Source organism: Micromys minutus (genome assembly GCF_963924665.1).
Source record: "Micromys minutus genome assembly, chromosome: 5".
In the NCBI taxonomy this organism is placed as follows: Eukaryota; Metazoa; Chordata; class Mammalia; order Rodentia; family Muridae; genus Micromys; species Micromys minutus.
The window spans coordinates 65993335-66019454 of NC_137974.1; the positions used below are offsets into that span (position 1 = coordinate 65993335).

Genomic DNA, 26120 nt, shown 5'->3' on the forward strand with positions numbered 1-26120 from the left:
TTCTTCCTATGGGTTGCAAACCCCCTCAGTTCCTTCAATCCTTTCTCTAACTCCTCCATTGCAGTCCCCATGCTCAGTCCAATAGTTGGCTTTGAGCATCTGCATTTGTATTTCTCGAGCTCTGGCACAGCCTTTCAGGAGACAGTTATACCAGGCTCCTGTCAGCAAGCACTTCTTTGTATCTGCCATAGTGTCAGGTTTTGGAGTTTGTATGTAGGATGGAAACTCAGATGGGGCAGTCTCTGGATGACCTTCCCTTCAATCTCTGCTCCACACATTGTCCCCATATTTCTTTTACAAAGGAACAATTCTGGGTTAAAAATTTAGAGTTGAGTGGGTGGCCCCATCCCCTAACTGGGGGCCTTAGTATCTGTATAAATGCTAAGTGTGGTACATATTGCAGTCAGTGAAGCCACAGAATACTATAAATAGTCATGCTGTAAGAATTGTATATTAGATGTGATAGATAGATATCTGTAATATAGAAAGTAGCTAACACTCCAGAAGGAGAGCAGTTTAGTTCACAGATTTCAACTCTTGATCCTGGACATACTAATCATTGCTTAGTTGCCTGGGTCAAGCATGAAAATAACTCCCTTAATCTTTCAAACCAGCACGGAGCTAGATGAACTGTCTAACAACAGCCTTTATTTATTCATTCAAGGAGCTGGCCACTTGACACTAGGAATATGAGGGAAAGAACAGAGCCTGGAGAGATGGGTCAAACGTTAATAGTAATGCTGCTCTTCTGGTTCAATTCACAGCCCCTACACAATAACTCATAACTGTCTGTAACTCATGACCAAGGAAATAAGATTCCCTCTCCTGATATATGCAGGAACTGCATGTGTGTAATACACAGATACCTGCAGGAAAAGTACTCATGCACATAAAGAAAAAGAAATCAATGGATAATTTTAAAAAATCTTAACCTGGAGAGATAAGCAGAAAGAGTCAAAATTGTAAAGGGGAGAGTGCCCGTATGTTCTATTATAAATCTCTCTAGGCACTGAGGAAGTAAGAAATCCTTCAAACACTGGGTGTGTGGATTCTCAGGGTGGAGTTTGGAAGAAAGGAGGTATCTTTCTGATGGAAGGTGTCTAAAGCCTCACCGGACTGAGACTGGAATATTTACAGCCTGCTAGAGGAAGAATGAAGTAATGTCCACTCGTGAATGGATTTTCCTCCACATCTTCAGCATGCAAGCCTGTTCTACATATTCTTATTTGAAAAACAGAACTGTCTTCAACTGCAGACTTTTCCATTTAAATAGGCAAAAAGAAAATGTATCTTAACTACAGAACAAACTTTATTTTCGAAGGGCCATCCATGGACACCTGTTCTTTCTGAACAGACTTTGAGGAATGTTGCTTGGACCACCATCATCACTTCTGAGCAAAAACAAAAAGATTTTAAGACTTCCAAGAAAGCTTCCTGCTGCCTACCTGACTTTCAGGTTTGTAGAAGCCCAGGGTACAGAAAGCCACTGTGATTCATTTGCGTCTTAGTTATTAATTAAAATGTTACCACTGGGAGATGTTTGGTGACCACCTACGCTTTGATGTGATGGGCTTGTGTTAAACTGGGAAGACATTCCCAAAGAGGAAGCTGTAAGTATGATAATATCTGGAAAGGGTAGATATGGACACATAAACAAACGTGTACCACTGTATAGGCTGCATTAAAATGGTAACATTGTAAGCAATATACAGACTTGGCTACATAAAAATGAAGTATTTAAGAAGTATTATCTATACATAAGTTTTGAATGGGTGTGTGCAGCCTTTAATACAAAGGATTTTTATAGTCCTAGAACATCCTGGGTGTCTCCCAAGGAAGGAACCACTGAAGTCAACCAAAGTTGTTTCTTCCCTTAGGCCTGAACAGTCCATGGGGAAAATACTAAAATCTTTGGAAGTAATACAAATAACACATTTAGTCTGAGAAAATATTTTCATACTCAAGTCTCTTTCACTGAAAAAAAAAAAGACCTCACTTATTAACTAGATGAGTTAATCAGGAAGTTGATTTTTAAAGAAATTCAGCAAAAATTGTAAAACCTATAATTCTCTTAAACATTAAGAACCAAAAGCACACCTAGTAGCTTACTCAAGTATATCCTGAATGCATTGGTGGGGGAAATGGTGAAGTTCAGACCAAACTGTGCAAGAGTCAGAGATATGAGATCCACACTGCATGTGCATTTGTGTGCTGGAGAAAGTTACTCGAAATATATCCTAGAGAAGTGGATTTAGTTTAAATTAGGCAAAAGGAAGAGAAGCCAAGGCTGGAAATGGTCAACCAACAATTCTTATTTCATGAGTACTGAGTCTATTGTATAACTACGGGCATTTGAAATTAAAATGCTGTCATAGATGAATAGGACACCAACAGTCATTGCGGTGTTTTCTGCTTAGAGAGCCTTTCTGTTTAAAGAGTATGAGAGCCATCCTCATGACTGCTCATGGTTGCTCCTGAAAAAACACCAAGAAGTGAGGCATTTGAGACCTGAACCCAAAGGGTAACAATGCAATGTGCAAAGTGCAATGACTTAGTACAACGTTGTCTTCCTACAGCAGCTAAGACCACCTCTTAAATCGCTGTGGTTACCAGTTCATAAGCCATACTGTCATGCATGATGCTCTATCCCCAGTGACATTTGCCATGTCTGTCTCCAAGACAGGAATCAAAGCTGCAGCCATTCTAGTGGATTGACGAATCTGATCAGACACTATGAATACACAACAAATGTAGAGCTCTACAGTTGAGCTTGCCAGTGCCAAATCACACTGTAGCTCGATCTGCCAATTATGAATGGGCAAAATATGGAAATGTGATATGCAGACATGAGCCCTGGGTATATGGAACATTTCCAGATATTTGCATTTTTGGAAGACGTGTAGATCGGTTCTTTCCTTGCCATCCCATACTTTGTTGAACTATCGGCTAGAACAGTAGGTTCCCAGCCAGTTTCCACAAGCCCAATTTATCTTCCTTCTAGAATACATCAAGCATGGTTGCTGTCTCTCACTATTCTAAATTACTGTCCCCCTACCACAGACCTATTCATCATTCTTCATTTCCCTCTAAAGCAATTAGAAATTTCTCAGAATAGCACACACAAGGCAGACATGCACACTTGACTCCTTGCCCTGTTATCCTGATGCTGCCTCCAGTTTGGAGAATGACTACTTACTAACAGCATTAACTAAGCTTGTATGGACTGAATTTTAAGTGGAAATGTTTGAAAGCCCATTGCAGCTTATGTGTAGGCATGTCTTCCATATTTTCCCTTTTGTTCACAGAGAGCCAACCAAAGAAAGAACCCAGTTTATTTTTCCTTAAAATTAAAACAGATCCAGTCTACTAAATATAACAAGAACAAAAAGAAACTCGGAATTGCTTTTCAACTTTGCTAGAAATTGTCACAAAAAAACCCTACAGAACCTAAGAATTTTTAATACTCTAGCATGTCCAACTTGTATCTAGAGAAAATTATATTTGCATTATTTATTGGATCACCACTTCCATACCTTTCATGAAAACAAAATAACATACTACAAAAGTAGTCTTACATAATGATTTTGATGCAGAGCTCTGATAAATAAATATAGGCAAGATACAATCTACTGGGGTTTTTTTTGCTACCTGGAGGATTTTAACCTCTAAACCACACAGTCAGTTCCTATGAAAATACTTTTTTCCTCAACAGCTACAAGTATTTGATATGTTCTTTTGCCTAAGACAGCTTGCTCTTCATATTCCTTAAGCGTCCTGTACCACTGACTGTCTTTCACTTCATAACTCTTCATGCCTCATGCAAGAGACAGGCTGGATGATTGACTTAAATCCTCCCTAAGTTTCTTACCTCTTCCTGGAACATAGTTGGCCCACAATGAAAATGAACATAGAGGTTCTATGTCAATCCAAAAACAGCCTTAGCACATCTCCACTACAATGACTCAAATTCAAGAGAGGAATGGATACAGAAATTGTGGTACATATACACAATGGAGTACCACTCAGCTATTAAAAACAATGACATCATAAAATTCCTAGGCAAATAAATGGAACTTGAAGCTTCATCCTGAGCTTCACCCAGTCACAAAACAACACTCATGGGTATATACTCACTTATAAGCGAATACGAGCCCAAAAACTCTGAGTACCTAAGAAACAATTCACAGAACTTATGAAGATCAAAGAAAAAGAATGCCAGAAAGTGGATGCCTCAGTCTTTCTTAGAAGGGAGAACAAAACACTCATGGGAGGAAATAAAGAGACAAATAGAGGAGCAGGGATTGGAGAAAAGATCATTCAGAGACTGCCTCACCTGGGGATCCAGCCCATATGCAGCCACTAAGCCCAAGCACTATTGCTGATGCCAAGTAGTGCTTACTGGCAGGAACCTGATATGGATGCCTCCTGATAGGATCTGCCAGAGCCATGCTGATACAGAGGAGGAGCTTGCAGCTAATCATCAGACTGAACATAAGGACCCAAGTGAAGGAGTTATAGAAAGGACTGAAGGAGCTGAAAAGGTTGCAACCCTATGGGAAGAACAAAATGATCAACTAGCCAAACCTATCACAGCTCCCAGGGATTAAAACACCAATCAATGAGTCTGCATAGAGAGACCCATGGTGCCAGGTGCATATGCATCAGAGGATAGCACTCCCTGGCATCAATGGGAGGAGAGGCTTTTGGTCCATGGAAGGCTCTTTTTCCCAGTTTATTAATTGTTCTTGGTGCTGATGAAGGGACTATGGGGTTAAGATGATTCGCTGTTCTTATAGAGTGCCTAAGTTCTTGTCCCATCTCCCACATGGTAGCTCACAACCGCCTGTAACTCCCATCCCATGGAACTCAACCCCTCTTCTGGCCCACATGGGCTCCTGTGTGCATATGGTACACATAAATTCAGACAGGCACACACATATTTAATTATTTAAATATCAATTATGATTACTATTATTTTTGTCATGAGAGCCTCATCCTAAATCATGCTTATATCGTGCACTCAGATACAATAAGTAGCTGTCACTGGATGCTTGTCACATGCCAGGGACTGCAGTAAATTCTATGTTTGTATTGAGTTTCAAAAATTCAGTATGAAGGTGACAGAATTATTTTTACTTTATAAAGCAAGAGGAGTCTTTCAAATATTTATTGACTTTATAAAGCAAGAGGAGTCTTTCAAATATTTATTGGGTAAAGAATAGTACATGAAATAATCTGATGTTCAAATTTATGATTTTGCATACAGATTTAAGTCTACAATAATCTATACTTTGACTTTATTCTATAATAATTTCTGTAAGGTATATGTAGAAATGGATGCTTTGGAGAACAACTAAAATATAAATACTTTGATAATTAGAATGCCCAAGAGAACACACTGTTTTGTGTGCACATTAAATGATGTGGGGTTTTTTTTTGTTTGTTTATTTTTTATTTTCAAAATAAAATGAGGAGCATAGTATTCAGGGACTAATCCCAATGAGATAATTTAAAATAACTGTTTTTACCAGACCAATTGTCACACTGTAAAATAATGTAGTCGGTAAAAGGTAACCAAAATATCTTATAAAGGATTAGAAAGGGTCATTCTTTGTTTCCTTTTTGGATGTCATCCTCTATCCCCTCTTCTCTAACTAGTAATGAGAGAAAATTCACCTTTAAGACATAAATTTCACATTTAGGATTGAAGACAAAATTTCAAGTGGTGATAGTTTTAGATAGTGAAGAAAAACCTATTTGCCAAAGAAGGCTCCTTACAGGGGAAAAAAATTGCTAATAGAGTAGAATGGGGCTGAGGGGAACAATCCAGTGTTTCTGAGACAAGCAAAAAAATGGCATGCTTCACTGATTCTGACAGCCTGCAGGTTGGTTATGAAACATCACACCCAGGCTAAGACATGGAAGATTCAGAAAAGGTGGCAGCTCAAACAGAGGAATGGAAACCCAAGGGACACATCTCTCTTTTTACAGAAAGATAGAGCCACTCTTGTGGAATAGACTAACCACACTAAGAAGCTGCTGCAGTGGGCACCCATTTTGGTGGATATCTGTGTCCGGTTGTGAATAAAAACAATAGCTGAAATTGAGAATCCATCTGACATCTTGTGAACTACGGGGTGGGGAGGGGGGGGGGGGAGAAAGTACAGGAGGAGACACAGAATCTTCAGTCTACTTAAATAAAGAAGCTAAGACATATTATTTTTCCTTCTTAGGAATTTTTCTATCCTGGGTGCTAGAACCTAAACCAGCGGGCTGAGCAACAAGCGTATTTGCCAGCTGGGGCTTCTTACCAGTCTTTTTGTTCAGAATTGTACTCAAGCTATTCATGAGGCTAAACTGAATCCTTCCGTCAGACGGACCGTTCTCTTCCAGAGAAGCATTAGCTCTGTCTTCAGTGTTAATAGCACACAGGAACACAGCACATTTGGTGTTAGCAAATTTGGCTGCCACCTTCAAAGTCCCAGGCCAAGAGGGGAGGTGGGCAGTGATATTGTATCAGTAAGTCTGAAAGATCCAGGAAAACTCAACTTGGATAGGATAAGGATAGTACAAAGGGAACTTGTGTCTAATCAAAGGATTTCTCTACTTTAGGTGATTAGCATCAAACAATACTGGCTTTCTGTGAAAGGTGCAGAAATGAGGGGGAAGAGCGCAGAAGCCATGAATAAGGCAAGGCAGAGCTAGGGAAAGAAAGAGAGAGTGAGTCAGAGGAATTAATCTCCCACTTGTCTAAAGAAGCACATAATGAAAACTTCACCTTCAGAAATGCAGAACTAAAAAAGACACCAGGCTACAGAGCTCCCCCACACCACTACTGTGTCAAGGACTTTCAAAGTTACCTACGCATTGCAGAAAGTTGGGTTTCCTTCTAATGTTGCAGAGATCGTGTGATGTGTGTCTTAATGCACATAACATATGGCTTTGCTTCCACATGGGACTTCATGAAAAATTTTTAAAAAAAGAAGAAATGACTTAGAGTATATACATTGAGGCAAAGGAGGAGGTGCTTAGGGAGATGCAAGGAACTTATAAGATGTTGCTTATCCCATCCACCCCATAATGTAATTCATGAATAAAATATAATTGGACTTTTACATCAGCACTATAAATGTTCTTATTGAGTGTAAGTTTTTAAAATGTTATTGCATTATAAAATTTAATGGAAAATTTTTTCTTTCTCTTAAAAGTAAACTCAAATGCCACAGACATTTCCCCAAAATTCCAGCTGTCTGCTTTGTAGACTTGCGCCTCCTGAATGCTTTTACTTTTCCTCCACTGGTAGTTTGTTCTCTTTGATATGTAACACCACTTTAAAGGGGTTAACTAAACTTAGACTTTTTCCAGTGCACTGAACAGTTTGTTTTCATATAACCAAGGTACACATTGCAGAATTCGTGTTTCAGTTGGAAGACTTTTATTACAAACTGTCATCTAAATGAAAGAATAGTCTTGTAAACCCATCGAGACTCCGTGCAATTTAATGGGTATATTAGTGAATGTCCGAATGTGAAGCTTTGGGAAGTCTACACATAGGTGGAAATCATTTCCAATAACAAAGTCCAAGTGTATTTCTAGTAAAAATATTATTACATTCTACCACACCCTGTATATTACATTTTTCTGACTATGTTGGTTTTTCCACTGAAGCAGGCCTAGACCAAGTATATCACTTTATAAACACGGAATACTTATCCATCACTCCGAGTTATCTGCTCAATGATTTCTTCATCTCTTTTTGCATTCATCCATCCATCTATTCTTCCATTCATTCAGTTCAACAAAGCAAGCATTAGTTTTGTACTCACCAGCTGCCTGGGCTTGTGTATGTGCTAGAGAATAGCGAGGAATGGTGGATTTCCTTGCTTGGAGATGCTATAGTACAGGTTCAAAGTTAATGGAGTAATTGCAGTACATCAAGTAACAGCTGCATCAAATAGATGAACAGGTACGATAATAAGATTAAGAAAGCAGAAAGGTACCAACTTCCTTTAATTCCTCACTGAAAGTAAAAATTACAACTCAGGAGTGCATTTGGTAAGCTTTCCTCACCCCACTTGCTATTAAACTGGCTGTCTGCTGTCTTCCCGACATCCCATGGGAGTAGTTTCCACACATTTCATTTTCATAGCATTGCTAAAGCCACGCTGCACTGAGTACATGCCAAGGTTTCTCCCTGGTGGAACAAAGCAACTTGAAGACAAAAAGTTAGATCACTGACTGTCACCATGTAGCTGTAGGATAAGATTTCACAAGGAAAAAAAAACATAGCTTGTCCTCCATTTGTGGTTTCCACATGAGCTATGGATTCAATGGATCCAAGTATTGAAATGTTTGAAAAGAAATAGTGACTGTGCTAAATATATATTCTCTTAATGGCCATTTGTCTTTATAGACTGCAGCAGAGCAACGATTGATACACTATTAGCATTCTGTTGATATTATAAGCCATTTCATGAAGGATGTGTGTAGGTTAAATACAAATACTACATAACATAACAACTGAGACTGAAACTAACTTCTAGTAGACAAGACAGCAAGACATAAATGAACACTTTGCACTGATCCATTTGGCTGTGGTCTCTGGGACACAGATACCTGCTACCCCGAATTCTAAGTTGTTGCTCTTTTTCCTTCCCTTCTACAAAGGTAAGAATTTAAAATATGTTTTCTTTAAAGTGACTTTTTTTCTCTGAGTTACCTACCCTCATTTAGTCCCCTGGCAGAGAAAAACTATAGTATCAAGATGTAGTTTTGGTTTCCTTTCCCTTCATTTTATGCAGCTATATAATATGGATATAAGTTGAAAGTTATTTATGTTGATTGTTTCAAAATAGGTATTCATGAGTTGCAATTTTTATGTATGAAATCTAGTCAGCCAGAAAAGAAAATGTTGAGATAAATTATTAGGTTGTCAATTACATGTTGAATGATATAATGCAGAATACATGATAAGAAAGAAGTCAAGAAAAAAACTTACTTTTAATTTTATGTAGTATATTTTAATTACCTGATGAGACCAAATATTTGCATCTGTACATATATGTGTGACAGGTAATTAAAAATGAATTTTGATACTTTGATCACTTACACATGCACACACACACACACACACACACACACACACACACACACACAAGAAAAACCCACAACATTTTCACTGGGGCTGTATAAATTATACCTGGCTGCCAGTCCATGCAGTATTTATTTTCTCCTGGAATCTCATGCTGACTTCCTCCTTTTTAAATGACAAGTGTGAATTTCCACAGTGTACATGACCTTACACTAAACTTTCATTCCTTACTCATAGTCTACTCTGGTGGTCAGGGTTCAATGCCAAGAACTTACTTGTCATCTGACTGAGTTTCTTTTTCTCATACAAACTGCCTCAGGTAAGTCACATCATCCTAAATAGCTGCACACAGGTAACAGAACTGGTTGATGGATTTTTTTTTTCAAGCCCAAAGTTTTATTCCTTAAATATGAAAGAAGCATTGGGAGGGGGATATAAGTCAAGCACAGGTTGACTGTATAGTTTGCTCATTTGTGCTCCAATATTAATGTCTGTTGACACTATCTAAATCAGTAAGCATATAAAGACTACTTGAGTCACACAAACACTTCACTGGGTCCGCAGCACCCATGACTGGGTATTTTCACAGGCATGACCAAGTACCTTTCTGCAGTAGGGATTTAACCAACTTCCTGTAAGGCAATATGTTTATTCATGTGGTCCTCAGCTAGTGTTTTTTGGAACCCATGTTACATGAACTCTTAGAAATGTATACAGCCTTGTATATGTACACATGTGAGCATGTTTGTTTAAGGGCACAGTTCGTAGTTTTGTTTTATTTTGCATCCATTCTGTAAAGGACTATGAGCAAAATCACTTGCAGATCTGGCCCTTCATCCACTCTTAAGTATGCAGGACCAGCATGCCATTCATTTGCAGCACTGCCTGGCTATTGCCCATCCGTAAGCAGAACTAGAGCAGTGCTCAGTCACAGACATCTCCAAACATCACTTATTGATCTGGCCGAAGGAAGACATGCTTTGATTATACCAAAAACTCACTTTGCTAGGAGAAAAGCCTGTCATGAATCTATTTAAAACAAAAAAAAAAACTAATTTCCCCCCCTCAAGTGACTAATATAATTCTGCATACATGGAAAATATGAGAAGTTCAGAAATAAAACTGAGTCTTAATGTCTTTAGTTTGGAAGATGAACTCAACATCCTCTATGGGAGTTTTGTCTCTCTACAAGCATATGCTGCCTTTTTCTTTTTTCCTCTTCAGAATGTTTTAAACACAAGGTCCTGAGGATTATAAAATGAATAGCCACATATGCCCCCACACACATAAACACTAATTTTGTTATTTTTTCTCAGTCTTGGGTTAATTTCATTTCTAAAGAATTATTACATTTAGATTCAGTTGAAACCACTACATATGTGCTCCCAATTCCATCCCCCAAAGATATCCTTATAGATACCAACTATCAGTCTAAATATTAAAAATTTTACAAATGCACACATCTATATACCCTTTCACAATTCCTTCCACTGACACTATCCTGGTAGATACCAATGATCAATTCTACATACTAAATGATGTTCTACAAATACATACATATCCGTGATGTCCTTGTCATGATATCCATGAGTATCAGTTTGCACACTTATAAATATTAGTCTTTTCCACACTGTAAAATATCATTCACCCATTTTTGTAATTAGAGGCAAGATTTGTAGTTACACAGTCCAGACTGGTTCTAAGTCCTAGATATTTTTGCCTTGGCTTTCTGAGGCATGTGTTGGACAACCATATCTGCCTGTGCTCATTTAGTTTTGATTGAATGTTAAGTTTCAGAGGTATGAATATTGGTTAAGTAGCTCTAGTTTATTTCTTTATGCTACTATGTGCCATTGGTTATAGGACATTTTCTGTCTATGTCTCCCTGTTATTTTCTCTGTGAGCTTTGTTCTAAGAACAATGGTGTTGCAGTGAACACTGCTAAGTAGGGAGGTCTCATGTGTCCCCTACTGAAGCCCCATGACCACGCAGCCCTGTCAACAGTGATGAGTTGTAACCTTCTGTTCCCCTCATAAATAATAATTTAGCTTTTCCAAAAGCCTCACTCTCTACAGCATAATGTTCATGGTGGCTGCTACATCATTCCTTTTGTCACTATCCATCAAATTTAATTGTCACTGTTTTTTTTTAAGGTGGTAATTGTTGTACCTGTCTCAACTAACTTATGATTTTTATCTTACACTCATTCACAGGTTTTATATATTGAATAGGTCTTTAATATTTAATAGGTAAACAAATAAAAAAGTTTCAATGGCAATTAATTACATAAAGTGTGACATAACTGTAGTCAATACTCCATTGAAGGTTTCTGGCAGCACCATTCTTTTCTACTATACTGAATGCTATTTAATATATATATATATATATATATATATATATATATATATATATGTGTGTGTGTGTGTGTGTGTGTGTGTGTGTGTGTGTGTGTATGTATACTTCTAAGTTTGTGTTTACCACCAATACTGAGATCAAGTGCCAGAGAGGCACTCCCATGAGAACTTAAAAATAAAGAAAATAAATTGGACACATAAGCATCTATGTATCTGTAGGGAACTATGCACAGAAGAGCTACCTGGTTCCTACAGATAGAGAGGGTGCTTATAAGCACACATGGGATACACAGCAGTCAGTAACCAAGAAAGATTAGTAAGGACACTATTGGGTCTCTGAGCCCCAGACTAATCCCCCCCCCCACTCTCTTTCTCTCTTATTCATTTCAAGACATTGTTATCTTTTTATTCTAGGTAAGTTCTATTTTCCTACTATCCCTTGACTTCCTTTTCTTCTTTATACTTTCTTGTTCTTTACAACTCTCCTCACATTTGCACTCCCTTTAAGCAGCAGTACCATTTCTACTTCATTCATAGTGTCAACTAATTCGCCAGGCATGTCCCCATTATCACTTGTCCACAGGACAAGGGCACAGAAAAGAAGACACTAGGCCACTCAGCAAACATTTTCAGCATTTTGGACTTGTGATAACTGTTGGAATTATTCAACTATGTGCTTGTATTATGAGAACATCATGAACAATACAAAAATAGATGTGAATTATTGGTGTTCCAGTAGAAATTACTTGCTGTGGCCTCCAGATCTACAAGACTTGAGTTCAGCCCTGTTGTTCTGTGTGTATCTTTACTAAGACACCCTCTGCTGATGGTTTTATTTTACTTATAGTTTTTATCCTACAGGATAAAAGGCAAGGCCATTGGAGCTTTGGTGATTGTAATGAATTTGTGGGTTTTATATGGCTAGTAAATAAGATAGACCCGTACCAGTATAACAAAAGCATGGGTCTTTTCAACCTTAGTACTCACAGATATGTCCAGAAAATGGTGTATAATGGAGACAACATGCCTAGGCTAGGCACTTGTTTTGGAACAATAATGCTACCTTATAAAGGGGTAACTAACATTCAACCAACTTTGAGAATTCTGTCCTGGTTAGAAATATCCCAAATTCTGGCAATCCTAGGCTGGTAGAGTTTATGTCATCTATACATAGCTTCACATCAGACCTTCATAAAAGGCTTCTTTAGTCTTTCTGGATAATCTGTGAAAAAAAACAGCAATAAAGGACACACACACACACACACACACACACACACACACACAAAGCGTTACCCACATGACTTTCGAAAAAAATCCCTGTGGTTCTTCAGACACCAGTAACTACAAGCTGTTCCATTTGAACACAACTGTCATATTTAGTGAGGAAAATAAACATTTTAAAACTTTTACTATTTTTATTTTTAGAGGTACATATATTTGTGAGACTTATTCTTAAAATAAACTCACCATTTGTTGCAGAAGTTATTCATACAAACCTTGTTTGTGTTTTTAAATGGAGGGGTGTTTTCACACATTTTGATTGTATATTTGTGCACGGATACAAACATATGTAGAAGAAAGTGTTCCCTAGGTTTAAGGGGAGCTAGAAGGATGCATTACTGTTGTTAGAAATCCAAGAACACAAGGTACTAAACTATCAGTCTTTAGGAGACACTAATAGTAATGTTTTCAATTTGTAATTAAATGTTGAGTTGATAGTGAATGGATTTTTATTCACTCTCAGCTTACTCTTAACTGTCTTTTAACCCAGGAGCACACCACTTTCTCTTCAGACTTTCTTTCCTTAAAATAAAATAGCCATATAATATAGGCAGGAAGGAAATATGATACAAAAGTGAAATTTGTCCTCTGTTTGCTGAAATAGCATGTTAAAAACAGCAAGATTTCAAAAATATTCCAAGAAACCAAGCATGCTGAGCCAGAAACAGATGCTTTACATTATGAATATCCTGGGAAGTTGGTAGCCAACAGCTCTTGATAAGACCAATCATGAAGTCAGTGGAAACTAGTCTAAGAAAACTAACCACTCCTCTGCTACTATGGGGTAGAAGCAGGAAGCTGAGACACTGGGGGGTCAACCTAAAGAGACCCTCCATACCACGGTTCAAGCTTCACTTTCTAGTTATAGAATCAGTGGTATTGCTTGTTCTTTCTAGTTAATTTTTCAATTCTGACAACCAGGTAGAAAATCTTAAACAAGAGTATTGTAAAGCTGAAGTACCCTCAATTCATGGACCCTTGAGTTCCAAAAGACAAGAGAACATGGTATCATAGGAATTACTTGCTATAAGAACTCATGTCCTCAGAGTCATGGTGTCGATCATTCTAGAATGCTCTTCATCAGTAAAATTATTTAAACGAAGTTTCTAAGAATTCCAATGGAGAAATCACTATGGTCAGTTTGGCTCTTTTACAACTTTGTCCCTAGCACAGAAAGTACACAGGGCTTCCTCTAAGAATGGGTTAAAGGTGATGGCAGGAATTACAAAGACGGAAGACTGAGAATAAGAAGGTATTTGTGACATGCATATAATTTTTAAGTATAGAACAGAAACACACACGGTATATGCATGTATTGCTAATCCTCACTAATCTCCACTATTCACAGATTTTGTATTAAAATACTCATTTACAGACCAGAAAATCAGCAAGATAGCATATGCGAGATATATATGACATACACACACACACACACACACACACACAGAGAGAGAGAGAGAGAGAGAGAGAGAGAGAGAGAGAGAGAGAGAGAGAGAGAGAGAGAGAGGGAGAGGGAGAGGGAGAGGGAGAGGGAGAGAGAGAGAGAGAGAGAAAGAGAGAGAGAGAGAGAGAGAGAATCATTCATTTACCTAAGAATTTCTTGTCATATCTTCCAATGCTGCTACCCCATTTTTTATTTTTCTTTTTAAATTTGTTTTAGTTTTTTTACTTACTCCAAACATGTATTAATCATAATTTCAATTCTCTCTTTTTGCCATCCCGTTAATTTCAATTATTCTAATTTCCCTTTGTAGAGCAGACTTTCCATACACTTTTTTATGCATTTGGACAGACATAGCACTGCTTGGAGAAATTCAAGCTTTAGCTTTACCAGGCTGCTTCCTAATCTGCCATGCTCCTTCCTCTCCTCACCCACTTAGCTGTCAGTTTCATGGCCTAATCTGTCTCCTTTTTCTGGTTCCCACAGCAATATCTGGTGCCTTATCTCAAGCTCCCTAGCCCTGCTGGACACTTATCAGCTTCTTGTTCTCTCTGATTTCGAATTTCTGTTTCCACCAGATTTTCCTACCAGCAATGTTCTGCATTGCTCCCGTTCCTGAGGCTCTAGCTACACACTGTATTTCAGGAGACAGCATGCTCCTGGGTGTCTTTGAACATGCTGATTCCTGTCTTTATGCACAACCACCTTACTCTGCTGTGTTCATCTCCTTTATCCAGGACATTGAGTGTATTCCTGGGGAGACTGGATGTCCCCCTAACACAAAGGGCTGAAGATGCCACTGGTTCCTAGATGTTTGACTTTTCTACTGGTCTCTGGCCGCCCCTCATGTATGCTGGCTTTCTACTTCACTGCCTGTTTTCACACGTTCACACACACAATGTTAACTTTCTTCTTTGTGATACTTTACCACAGTCTTGTTATTTGAGACTCATCCTCCTATAAATGCTGTATGGCTATGGTTTTGTGGTTTGGTTTGGTTTTGTTTTCCCATATCTTACCATCTCCCAAAATGCCAGCTTTCTCTCCCTGTACCCAGAACCATTATTATCCCTTCATTTTACATCTCTATGCTGCCAAGCTGTACACACCATCCCTAGGTAACAACGAACAAGTGATTGGTGATTTGGACCGTCACATGTGGTGGGAATCCTGAGCACTTGGATAATTTCAATCATTTTCTTTGCAAGTAAGTGTTCCAGTTGATCCTCTGAAATCTCCATCTCCCCCTTCTTTATATCCATAGATACAGAACTTCAATTGACGCCGATTGTGCTGTGTGGTTTTGCCATGGTCAGATGCTAACTCTGGCTAAACTACCTTCATGGCTTTACACATGGGCCCTGAAGCAAAAGTAACAAGACGCAATAGACGACTATAAAGAAGTCTCTTAGATATGCAATGGCATGGTTTGGAAATCTACATTAAGACTATAGCATTGAAGGGGAATTGGAACCAACAAGAAACAAGAAGAGAAAAAAAAAAAGATATGAGTATTTGTCTCATTCTTTTATAGACAGAAAAAGAGTCTTGATGATGTGGTAAGAGCTGTGTTACCTATTCTTTAATTAAAAGAACATTCTCTGTTCTTCACCATAGTGTGGTAGCTGCTTGATTACTTTTATTTATAGTCGTCTAGGTTATCTCATCTAATATCAACTACAAATGTATTTTTATAATCTGCTCTCAGCTCCAAAGCCTAGAATAAAACTCTATACCCAGGAGCTCTGGAAAACAGCTCTCAGCAGTGTGACCCAACTTGTTTAAAAACAGGAATTTGTGAAGTAACTCATCAAGACCAACACTGGATGCAAAAAGCTAGGGAATCCTGTAGGGAAAATTTGTTTTTTGGAGAGTTGTTGTGAAAGTAGCACTTCCATTTTCAGTGGAGTGACTCACAACATTCTTCAAAGAGAAGAGAAGGCAAGGCTATTGGTCTTGATTGCACCACACTGGTGGCCTGAACACCTTTAGAAGTCAACAGGATCAACATAAGCACAGTGACTGAATGCTTCTTTCCCACTGTAGATCTTTGCTTTGCCTGTAGGCCTACAGCCTCACCTCAGCATAAGAACAAAATGGTACCATGTTACCTACAGTGGCTGAGTTCCGTGGGAGGACTGTAAAACTCCTCATTGTTCTGAGCCCTTGCTGGATCTGAATGTAAAGATGCAGCCAAGCTTTATTCTAAAGACTTCAATGTCCATTTGACGTCCCTTTCTTGGTCAAACTGCAGCCCGTAAACAAAGCTGCATTTCTTCTACTTGCCAACATGTGGATGAAGAAGCCCAGTAACTTCTGAGGTCAGGGGCATATCCTGAAGGAGTTAAATGGCTCTTTCCATGAGAGTCATTATTATTACAATTCTATTCCTGTGCCCTATGTATTTGGTGAACTGACATAGAACTACATAAAGTTATTAGTCTACTCCAGAAGCTGCCCTATGATAAACAAGCATTGCTGAGGTCATCTTAGCCTCCCAGTGATAAGGAAAGTGCAAACTTCTGGAACCAGAGTATAGACATTTTCCGTAAATACAGACCGTTCTACTGACTAGGACCGAGTATACAGTCAATATTTCTAAGTTAAACAATACTTGTCAATGTAGTCTGTTTCCCCACACCATGTGCTTACTCTATTCCATTCCCCACTTGTTCTTCTACCCTTAATTACTGGGGTTATCCAGGTATCCATCAAGACCTACTTTCTCTTTACTGCCTTCCTTGTGATTTTTCTCTCCAGTGCTTTAAAGCAGCATCCACATGCTACCATAAACATGCTATCAGAAATCCCATCAGCACTAAAAGCTCAGTATCTTGAAAGTTGAATTCCTGTTTATCATCCCTGTTACCTGAAGTCCTGGTTTCAGTTCATGGCCCCACTATCTACATAATGGCCTAACTCAATTACGAGAAATAAGTCCATCCTTATCTTTTGCATTCCACTCTAGTGCTGCATTTTTCTTTTTCCTTACATTATTTGCCCAGCCTGTATCCTAATTCAATACCAGTCTCAAGGCTGATCATTTCTGCCCTTGATCTCCCTCAGATCATCAGCTATAGAGAGAAACACCCTAACGGAGAGCTAGTGACAGTGTCCTGTGGTGGTACAGACTTATAACCCAGGACTTGGGAAGCTGAAGTAATTGGATGATAACTTGTAAGCTGCCGGGTATTGACAGAGAGGTAGAGGCCAATCTGAACTATGTCAGGAAATTCCACTATAAAAGACAGACGGACAGGCAGGCAGGAAGGCAGAATAACAGATGGATGGATAGAAAGAATGTAGGAAGGAAGAAAGGCTGGGCAGGAAGGAAGAGATGGAGGAAGGGAAGGAGGGAGGGAAGGAAGGAAAGAAAGAAAGAAGAAAGATCATTATTACCTGCCTTAGTTAAATCATTTACAAGATTGCCCAACCAGTATAACTAAAATCCTAGAATATTAGTCCTAATTTTATTTACAGTTTTAAAAGCAGTCACCACACTAGCTGGAAGTATACATATTTTAAAAATTATACAAATAGCACAACTCTCGCCTACAACACTAATACTATATATTTTGATATAGCCTGTCACTCTTTCACAGATTAAAAAAACTGGCACTTAAAGCAACTTACTCATAACCATCATGTCACCAGGAGGGAAACTGAGGTTGAATTTGAACTTAATCATTTTCGCCAATGAGACATCTTTAAGACCATATTGTCCACTTTGCAAAATGACTAACAGCGAGCACATCGCCTTCTGTATATAGTGGCTTTTAGTAAGATGAGAAACTGGATCCAGGGCTACAGACAAGAAACTTTGAACTGTAACATTAAAGTAACGAAAGATCACTCTGCCATAGGGTGAATAGGAAAGAGCATAGAATGACCTCATAAGTATTATAAAGAAAACAATACCCAATATGACTGTGTTTGCGAAAGGTATGTCTTCTCCTGTACAGTTAAAGTCAATTAGCTGTAAAACTATCAGCCAATCAACATAACTGAAAGAATTTGAAGCTTCTCTGGATGATGGACACACCATCCAATGTAACCGGCTGCAGCTAGTCAGTCTTTGGTCTCCCACCACTGGGCTAGTGTAAAACATGCTCTACTGGCAATTTCATCTGCCAAAATAGCCATTTGCAATTAAAAATTAATATTGGCATCATTTCTCCACAAGCAATTATCAAAAGGCTTCTGGCCATCTTCCTTGTTTATAGTGTTTCTTGCACCGTGACTTTATTCTGTTTTGAAATACTGTTCTCATTTTTTTTTTATTTGTTTCTCTTATGCCACACTAGTCCTGATGTTGATATGTCAACAATTTTAATAGTTTTAATTGAATTATGGATCTCTGGAATAAAAAACATTTATTTATATTTAATAAATAGACTGATATACTTCAGTACATTTTATATTGCTATATTAGCTGAATCGAAAGCACCATAAGCTGAGCCTCGCTGCGCATGAGAGGAATAACTAATTTTTAATGAATGCATTTTAAATAAATTGCATGCATCGGTTTCTATAGATACAGACTTTTCATTTGAAACAGAATTTGCATGCAAATAACAAACAATTAATTTCACCTCATGGCATCAGATACAGAACATAATCAGTAACATATAGTTCCATCTTCCGAAAGCAAACTAGTATAGTCTGGACATTTGGAACATTGGCAAATGAACTAAGATGCATGCACAGACCATAGCTATGAAACAAACAGGAAGCTGGGTGTTAATGACTCAGGACACAGGTTGTAATTTTAAGGGCAGTGTGTGCACATGGAATGGAAAGGGGTCATGAACAGGTCCCTTCTCCAATCAGAAGAGCGGAATGGTACATTTTGGAAAGGTGACTTTAGCTATGCTGTGGCACTTAAGGAGAAAGGTATAAAGTTATAGCTATGAATTCGCTCAGACAGGAGGGGTGTGATTAAGATGCCAGATAATATTGTATCCCTGATACTTTGCTCCTTCTGAGATGCTACTTTAGCCTCATTCTATCCCATCACCTCACTGAGTCACAGACACTGCTATGCCCAAGCACAGATAAAGAGTCAGAGGCACAAAGCATCAACTGGTTGCTTCATACCTGCTATTTAGTAAAAAAGCTAGAAGTCAAGCAGTCACCCTCTGGGATACTTCTAGTATCTCCAAGAGAACTGCAAAGATATGGTATTGCCTTCAGCTTTGGCTTACCTGAGGCATCAGAGTGGGGGACTTCCAAATAAGACTACTTCCTCACTCATCGAGTTGGCCCTTAACAAGGATCTATTAATAGATACACATACACTAGACCTCCTTAAATGAAGGTTCAGAATTATGTAGACTTTCTGTATGGGAAGTTTTCCCTCATGCTGAAGGGCTGGGGCAAGGTGGCATCACCACCAAGACAGATGAAGTACCAAGGTAATAGCATTCAAAGAATTCGATGAAATCTTAAACAAGTGGGACCTACCTCAGCTTTGTCAACTGCCTGGGAGCGTGCCTTTAAAAATATATATATGATAATCTATTTTATCCACTATTTTACGTATTTACATTTCAAATGTTATCCCCTTTCCCTGTTTCCCCCTCTCCAACTCTCATTCCCCCCCCCACCCACTTTCACCTACACTGGGAAAACAAAGCCTTCATAGAGCCAAGGGCTTCTCCTATTGGTGACAGACAATGCCATCCTCTGCTACATATGCAGCTGAAGCATAGGGTCCCTCCATGTGTACTCCATATGTCCCTGGGAGCTCTAGGAGATCTGGTTGGTTGATATTGTTCTTCCTGTGAGGTTACAAACCCCTTCAGCTCCTTAAGTCTTTCTCTAACTCCTCCATTGGGGTTCCCATGCTCAGTCCAGTGGATGGTATGAGCCTCTGATTGTATTTGTCAGGATCTGGCAGAGCCTCTCAGAAGACAGCTATACAGGCTCCTGTTAGCAAGCACTTTGTGGTATCAGCAATAGTGTCTGGGTTTGTTGTTTGTATATGGGGTGTATCCCTAGGTGGGGCAGTCTCTGGATGGCCTTTTCTTCTGTCTCTGATCCACACTTTGTCCCCATATTTTTTTTAGATTTTGGAGATGAATGGGTGGTCCCATCCCCCAAACAGGGGCCTTGCCTAACTTTTGAATATAGTGTCTACAGGTTCTCCTTCCCTTTGTTGGGCACTTCAGCTACTCTCATCCTTGTTGGGTCCTGGGAGCCTCTTGTTTTCCTGGCATCTGGGACTTGCTGGTGGTTAACCCTAGCTCCCCATCTGCCATTGCTACATACCTCTGTTCAAATTCCTATCTGTATATCATCCCTGTCTCCTCCCACACTTGATCCTGTCCCTTCTTTTTTTCCCCTAGCCCTTCTCTCTTCTTTCCATGTCCCTCCCACCCTCTATCTCCCATGAGTGTTTTGTTCCCCTTTCTAAGAAGGACTAAAGCAACCACATTTTGATCTTCCTTTTTCTTTAGCTCCGTATAGTTTGTATGTTGTATCTTGGGTATTCACTTATCACTGAGTAATAACGTGTATTTTTTTGTGAACCGGGTTACCTCACTCAGGATAATATCCTCTATTTCCTTCCATTTGCCTGCAAATTTCATGATGACTGGTAGAGGAGGAAAAGTTTTCTTTAGGGGCATGATTCTTCTTTAGGTGGTGAGTACTCCAGTAGCTAACCCTATACTCATGGCACACAAGCAACATCGATTGAACTCAGAGGATTATTAAAAAAAAAAAAAAAGATATGAAGGCATTGTTTTTAATAGCTGAGTAGTACTCCATTGTGTAAATGTACCACATTTTCTGTATCCATTACTCTGTTGAAGGACATCTGGGTTCTTTCCAGCTTCTGACTATTATACCAAGGCTATTATACTGTGAAACACAATAGAGCATGTGGGAGTGTGCCTAAAAGCCACTTTTGTACTGTAGTTTGAAGAAATAATGAAAGTCAGAAATATTTGTTAAAAAGTCATGGTGCACTGAAGTGGGAAGTATTCCACTGCATAGCAGGAGCAAAGGTACAGCCACAAGTCACAGGACAGTGCCACCTAGCAAGTTTGGTAATCAGAGGGACTGAGTCTTGGGGAGGTGGCAGTAATTACACCATAAAGATCACATGGGAGCCTTGTGAACTGTCTCGGGGGAACTGGAGTAATTTTTATTACTCTTAGCCACACATCCATATACTAATATTACATACATACCTGTGTCATTCCACATAGGCTTCAGGAACAGAGGCCTTACTGTTCAGGAACATCATTCAAAAAAACAAAAAATCTAATGGAGTCTCATCCAGTTCTCTAGCCTTTGGGTTGTTTTATTACCACATGCTGGGCCTTTCTGCAAATTCCCACGCATCTACTTTCTCTCCTTCTTGTTGGCATTCCCAGTCCATTTTGCTATTTTTTAAAAAAGCATTCATTGAATTTCTACAAACTGAGAAAGGTTTAAAAATCTAGGTGTAGGATTGAGACAATTAGCCTCAAGATTTCTAAATGAATTTATTCTTTCAACACATTTTCTTGTGTGACTTCTATATCCTTCAAATCACTGGTATTTCTGGACCTGAAACCCATGAAATCAAGGGGGCTCGCTCCATGTTCCTATTTTTCACAATCCCTGCGAGGCTAAGAACATCTGAAATTCTGCTTGAGCAAATCTGAACTCTTTACACTTTTGTGAACATGAGTCCCACAGTACCATCATATATGGGTCATATTATTTGCATTATATATTACTAAATGGCAGTTCTACCTCCAAACCCACAGGTGATAATTATTCTCACATACCAACCAGGTGGCTGAAAACAAACAACCAATTCGGGATCTTTAATATGTTTTTAAATAAAGGAGTGTGGAGTATTCATCCCTAAATGGGACATGTATACAGTACCTCTTCCCTTACCCACCAAAGCTCTGGAACAGAGGTTATAAGGGCCACACATCAGGAAGAACTACTAAAAAAGGCATCTTCTAGACATGATGTGAACTCATGTCAGGTGTGACTGCCTGTGCAGGATCAAACCAGTTTTCATTTCCATGAATGCACTAACAATGCCTCTCCCCCAACTGCAGAGTTATCATCAGCTGATGACTGGTAGAGGAGGAAAAGTTTTCTTTAGGGGCGTGACTCTTCTTTAGGTGGTGAGTACTCCAGTAGCTAACCCTATACTCATGGCTCACAAGCAACATCGATTGAACTCAGAGGGTTATTAAAAGAAAAAAAGATATGAAGGTAGTTGGGAAAGTCTCTAAGAAAGAATCCTAGAGGATCAAACCTCTCTTTTTATCCCCGAAATAATTTTTTTGACTCCACTTTTTCCAGAGCAACCCTAGGCACATGGAGAGCCAAGAGACATTTGCTGGGTGAATTTAAAGATAAAAAAGAAACTTTAAACAGTTGCTCAGGATAAATGGAAACGCTGAGATACTCTTCCCACCTAACTGCATACCATACCAACTCCATTTTAAATCCCCTCTCCACTTCCCTTTGAAGTTAAGATGAGTCCTCTTGATCTTCACCATCCATTCATCCCTGTATCCTACAGGGCTCCACATCTATTTCCTTCAGCAAAGCTACGAAAAACCAGGTGCAAGTCCTCCACCTTGAAGTTTGGCTTTCTCCTGCAAGGAGGACTTGCTGTTGCTACACATTTGGTACCCCACATTTAGCTTTCCTCACTAAAGCTATTTTCTCAGTCAAGATGGCTCATTTCCCCCTGTTCTGCCCTCTTGGAGATGGGCTACTTGACCATCCAAACTTGGCCCAGCCCTCACTTCCCCTTGGAAGGCTGCTTGCTGGCTTCTCTGCCCTGAGCATCATTGTCATCCGTTTGCATCCATTTATTTTGTAACTTGTTTCCTCTGTCATAGTCCTGACGGCATCATCACACACTTGTTGAAATGCTTAAAATGCTAGTCCTCCTTGAAACCAGAGGCCTTTGCCTCACTGGTTTAGAAATCAGCATGCACCTTAGATACTCACATATGTATAAATGGATAAATCGGTATGTGATGTGATCATGTTTAGCCCTTGCTCGCAAAACTTGTGTCAGGGTGACAGCTACAAGGTTGTAAATAGAGGAAAGATGTTTAGGTAGCAGCGGGGTTCTGAGAAACAGAGAGGTACCAAGGGAGCAGCAAGGGACAGAAAAAGACAGGTTTGTAAGATTTCAAAGCAAATGAACAAAATTGAATGGTCATTTGTATGGTCAGTCGTAGCTAATATAGTAATAACAACAGCAACAACAACAACAACAACAACAATAATAATAATAATAATAATAATAATAATAATAATAATAATATGACTCCAGGCTCCCTAGTTTGGGTGGTTGGAATATTCTAGTTTAAAGTATTTATGAATTCTCATCCACAGTACTCAAAGAGACAGGCAACATGATGGGTTAGATGGGTATATCTTCACTGATACATCTCACAGGCACAGGCATTCCTGTGAATCCTTGGGACGGAGCATTTGCTACACTAACGCAAATTTGCATTAGGAATTCTATCACGAACTCCTCTACAACCACCATAATTCTTCTAAATTCTCCCCAAAGAAGGGCAATTTAAAAGGAACAAACAACTCAGAGAAATCATCTCCTATTTTAAGAGCTCATCTGGCTAATTGTATCACAGCTGAAGACAGAACACACTGCTGCCCGGGGACTCCAAAAGAGCAGGAAGTGCCTGGATCTCCTAAGGCCCACAAACTCCGAGGAAGAAATCACTTGAAGCAGGTCATCTTTGCTTTTACAGCCTTCTTACCAGTAGGCGGGGGTTTACACTCATTAGATCACATTTTAGACAATTAAAATATCATTGGGATAATTATTTTTACATATTTTACCAGGATCTTCTTTTTACCTGAAGCACAATGTTAAGCATACTTCTCCGGGTTCTTGGCAGTGGAAACACTGGGCTAACCAAGTAAATTCATCCCTGAACTGCCTCATTAATCACAGTGTACTTGTTCTTGGCAATGAGCTTAATACCCTACAAAAACTGTTATTAAAGTAAGATTTGAGGATTCCCAGGCTGGCATGGTATTAGTTACACCTCTCTAGAAATTATTTTCTTATGGTTTCCTGTAATGGCCTTATTAGGCTTGTAGCTCAGAGTAACCTTGCTTTATTAATTTAATGTGTAAATTCCGGCAATTCAAAACCTCATTTAAAATTGTAAGTAGTGATTAACTCTCCCACCCCCACCCCCTGTCCTTAGCCCAGGCTCTACAGTGGCTAAGCCCCATCCTTCCTGAACATGGCTCTGTCCACTGACTTTGTGCTAATGTGGATCCACCATTACTATGTTCCTTTGGCTGCTCCCACCCCACAGTCCTCAGGGCTTTGTGCCAAGCACACAATTTCTGTCTCACCCCCCACGGATTCACTGATAAAACTGGTTAGCAAGAAAATACTTAAGCTAGAAACAAACAAACAAACGAACAAACTAAAAGGCCAAAAAGAAAGAAACGAAAACAACCAACCAACAAACCAAAGAACCCATGTGTCGAAGTGTAAAGACTCCAGAAACTTATAACAACCAGCTTAGTGACCAGATGTCAAAAAGAAAATGCTGCGTTTTGAGAAATTTCCACTCCTGATTGTAAACAACGCTTAGAAAACGTCCGAGTGTACGACAGTGGAAGTTGTGTCAAGCTCCCTCTGAACCCACAACATGTACTTTATGTTACATCATTTTTAAAACACAAAGCCATGAATGTTTTGAGCATCTTCTAAAATGATCATCATCCATACTGTGTATATTTACGGCAAATTAAGCCTTAGCATTTCTTTTAAAAAGGTACAGTATATTCTGACAGGTCAAAATAATTTAGTAGGTCATTAAGTACTAAATGGATTGGCTATCGACCCAAGGAGATGAGCTTAACAAGTGTCAGGTGTGTTTCTCATTAATTACATCCAAATACATGTGACTCTTCCATGAGCCAATGATAGACCTTGCATTTTGAATGGAATGATGCCAGACAGGACACAACATTCCTGTGTGCGCCTTGCAAACATATAAAGCTAGCTGTAATAGCTCACCTAATCCTCCACGTTCACAGCAATCTGGAACTGTAAAAATTTCCAGACACAGGGGCCCCAGAGTGCAGACTCCCCCGGTTTCCTGAGTTCTACCTGGTCACATTTCAGGTTCCCCTATACATAAAAGCAGCTCCTTCTCTCCTGATATTATGATTTTTTTTTTTTTTTAAGTTTCCTGGGTTGACGCCAACTCTTCATTCCACGTGAGGGAGAAGTATAGGATGACATGCCTCATTTCTAAAGATTTTCTTTTTTAAAATTTGGTCTGTTCCAAACATTTCTTAACTAAATAGGAAACAAGGAATCAATCGGTAGGTGCCTGCAACTTTCTCTGAAGGTCTTCTAAGGCTAATGTGTTTGTTTTTCATTTAACAATAAAGAAGGGGGCGGAGAGGGCACAGGGAAAAGAGGGGGTCCTTTAAAAAGATTAAATTAGACAGGGTGTTAAGGCATAAAAACAACCATAAGTCGAGGTCCAGATACACCTAACTCTAACAGGAGATTAAATGAATGGACGTCGGGGGTGGGGGTGGGGGGGAACAGTAGTAAACTTTAAAGCCACCGAAAGCTTTTTAATGCCTAAGGGAAAAATAAACATTTGCTTCCAATCATTTTCTCATTAAGCATTCTCGAATTCTCTGCTAGACGAGGGCTTACTCAACACACACACACACACACACACACACACACACACACACACACACACACACTTTGCCTCAGCGCCATAAGTGCCAACGAAAACCAGTGCTTGATCCAGGTCACAGCTGGCTCCTGTGCATTTCTGCCACAGCACCTCTGGCCATGTTCCTGAACCCTGGACTCTCCACTTTAAGCCGAAGCTGCCTGCAGCAGAGATTGGATAACCCGCTAGACTCTGACCACCTCTATGTGGCAATGACTACTACATGC

General features: G+C 39.3%; 1 protein-coding gene across 1 annotated transcript in view; it reads right to left on the reverse strand.

The window, feature by feature from the left end:
- The window catches only part of KCNQ5 (potassium voltage-gated channel subfamily Q member 5), a 49267-nt gene that overhangs the window by 22088 nt on the left and 1059 nt on the right, over positions 1-26120 (reverse strand). The gene's annotated exons all lie outside the window — the stretch shown is intronic.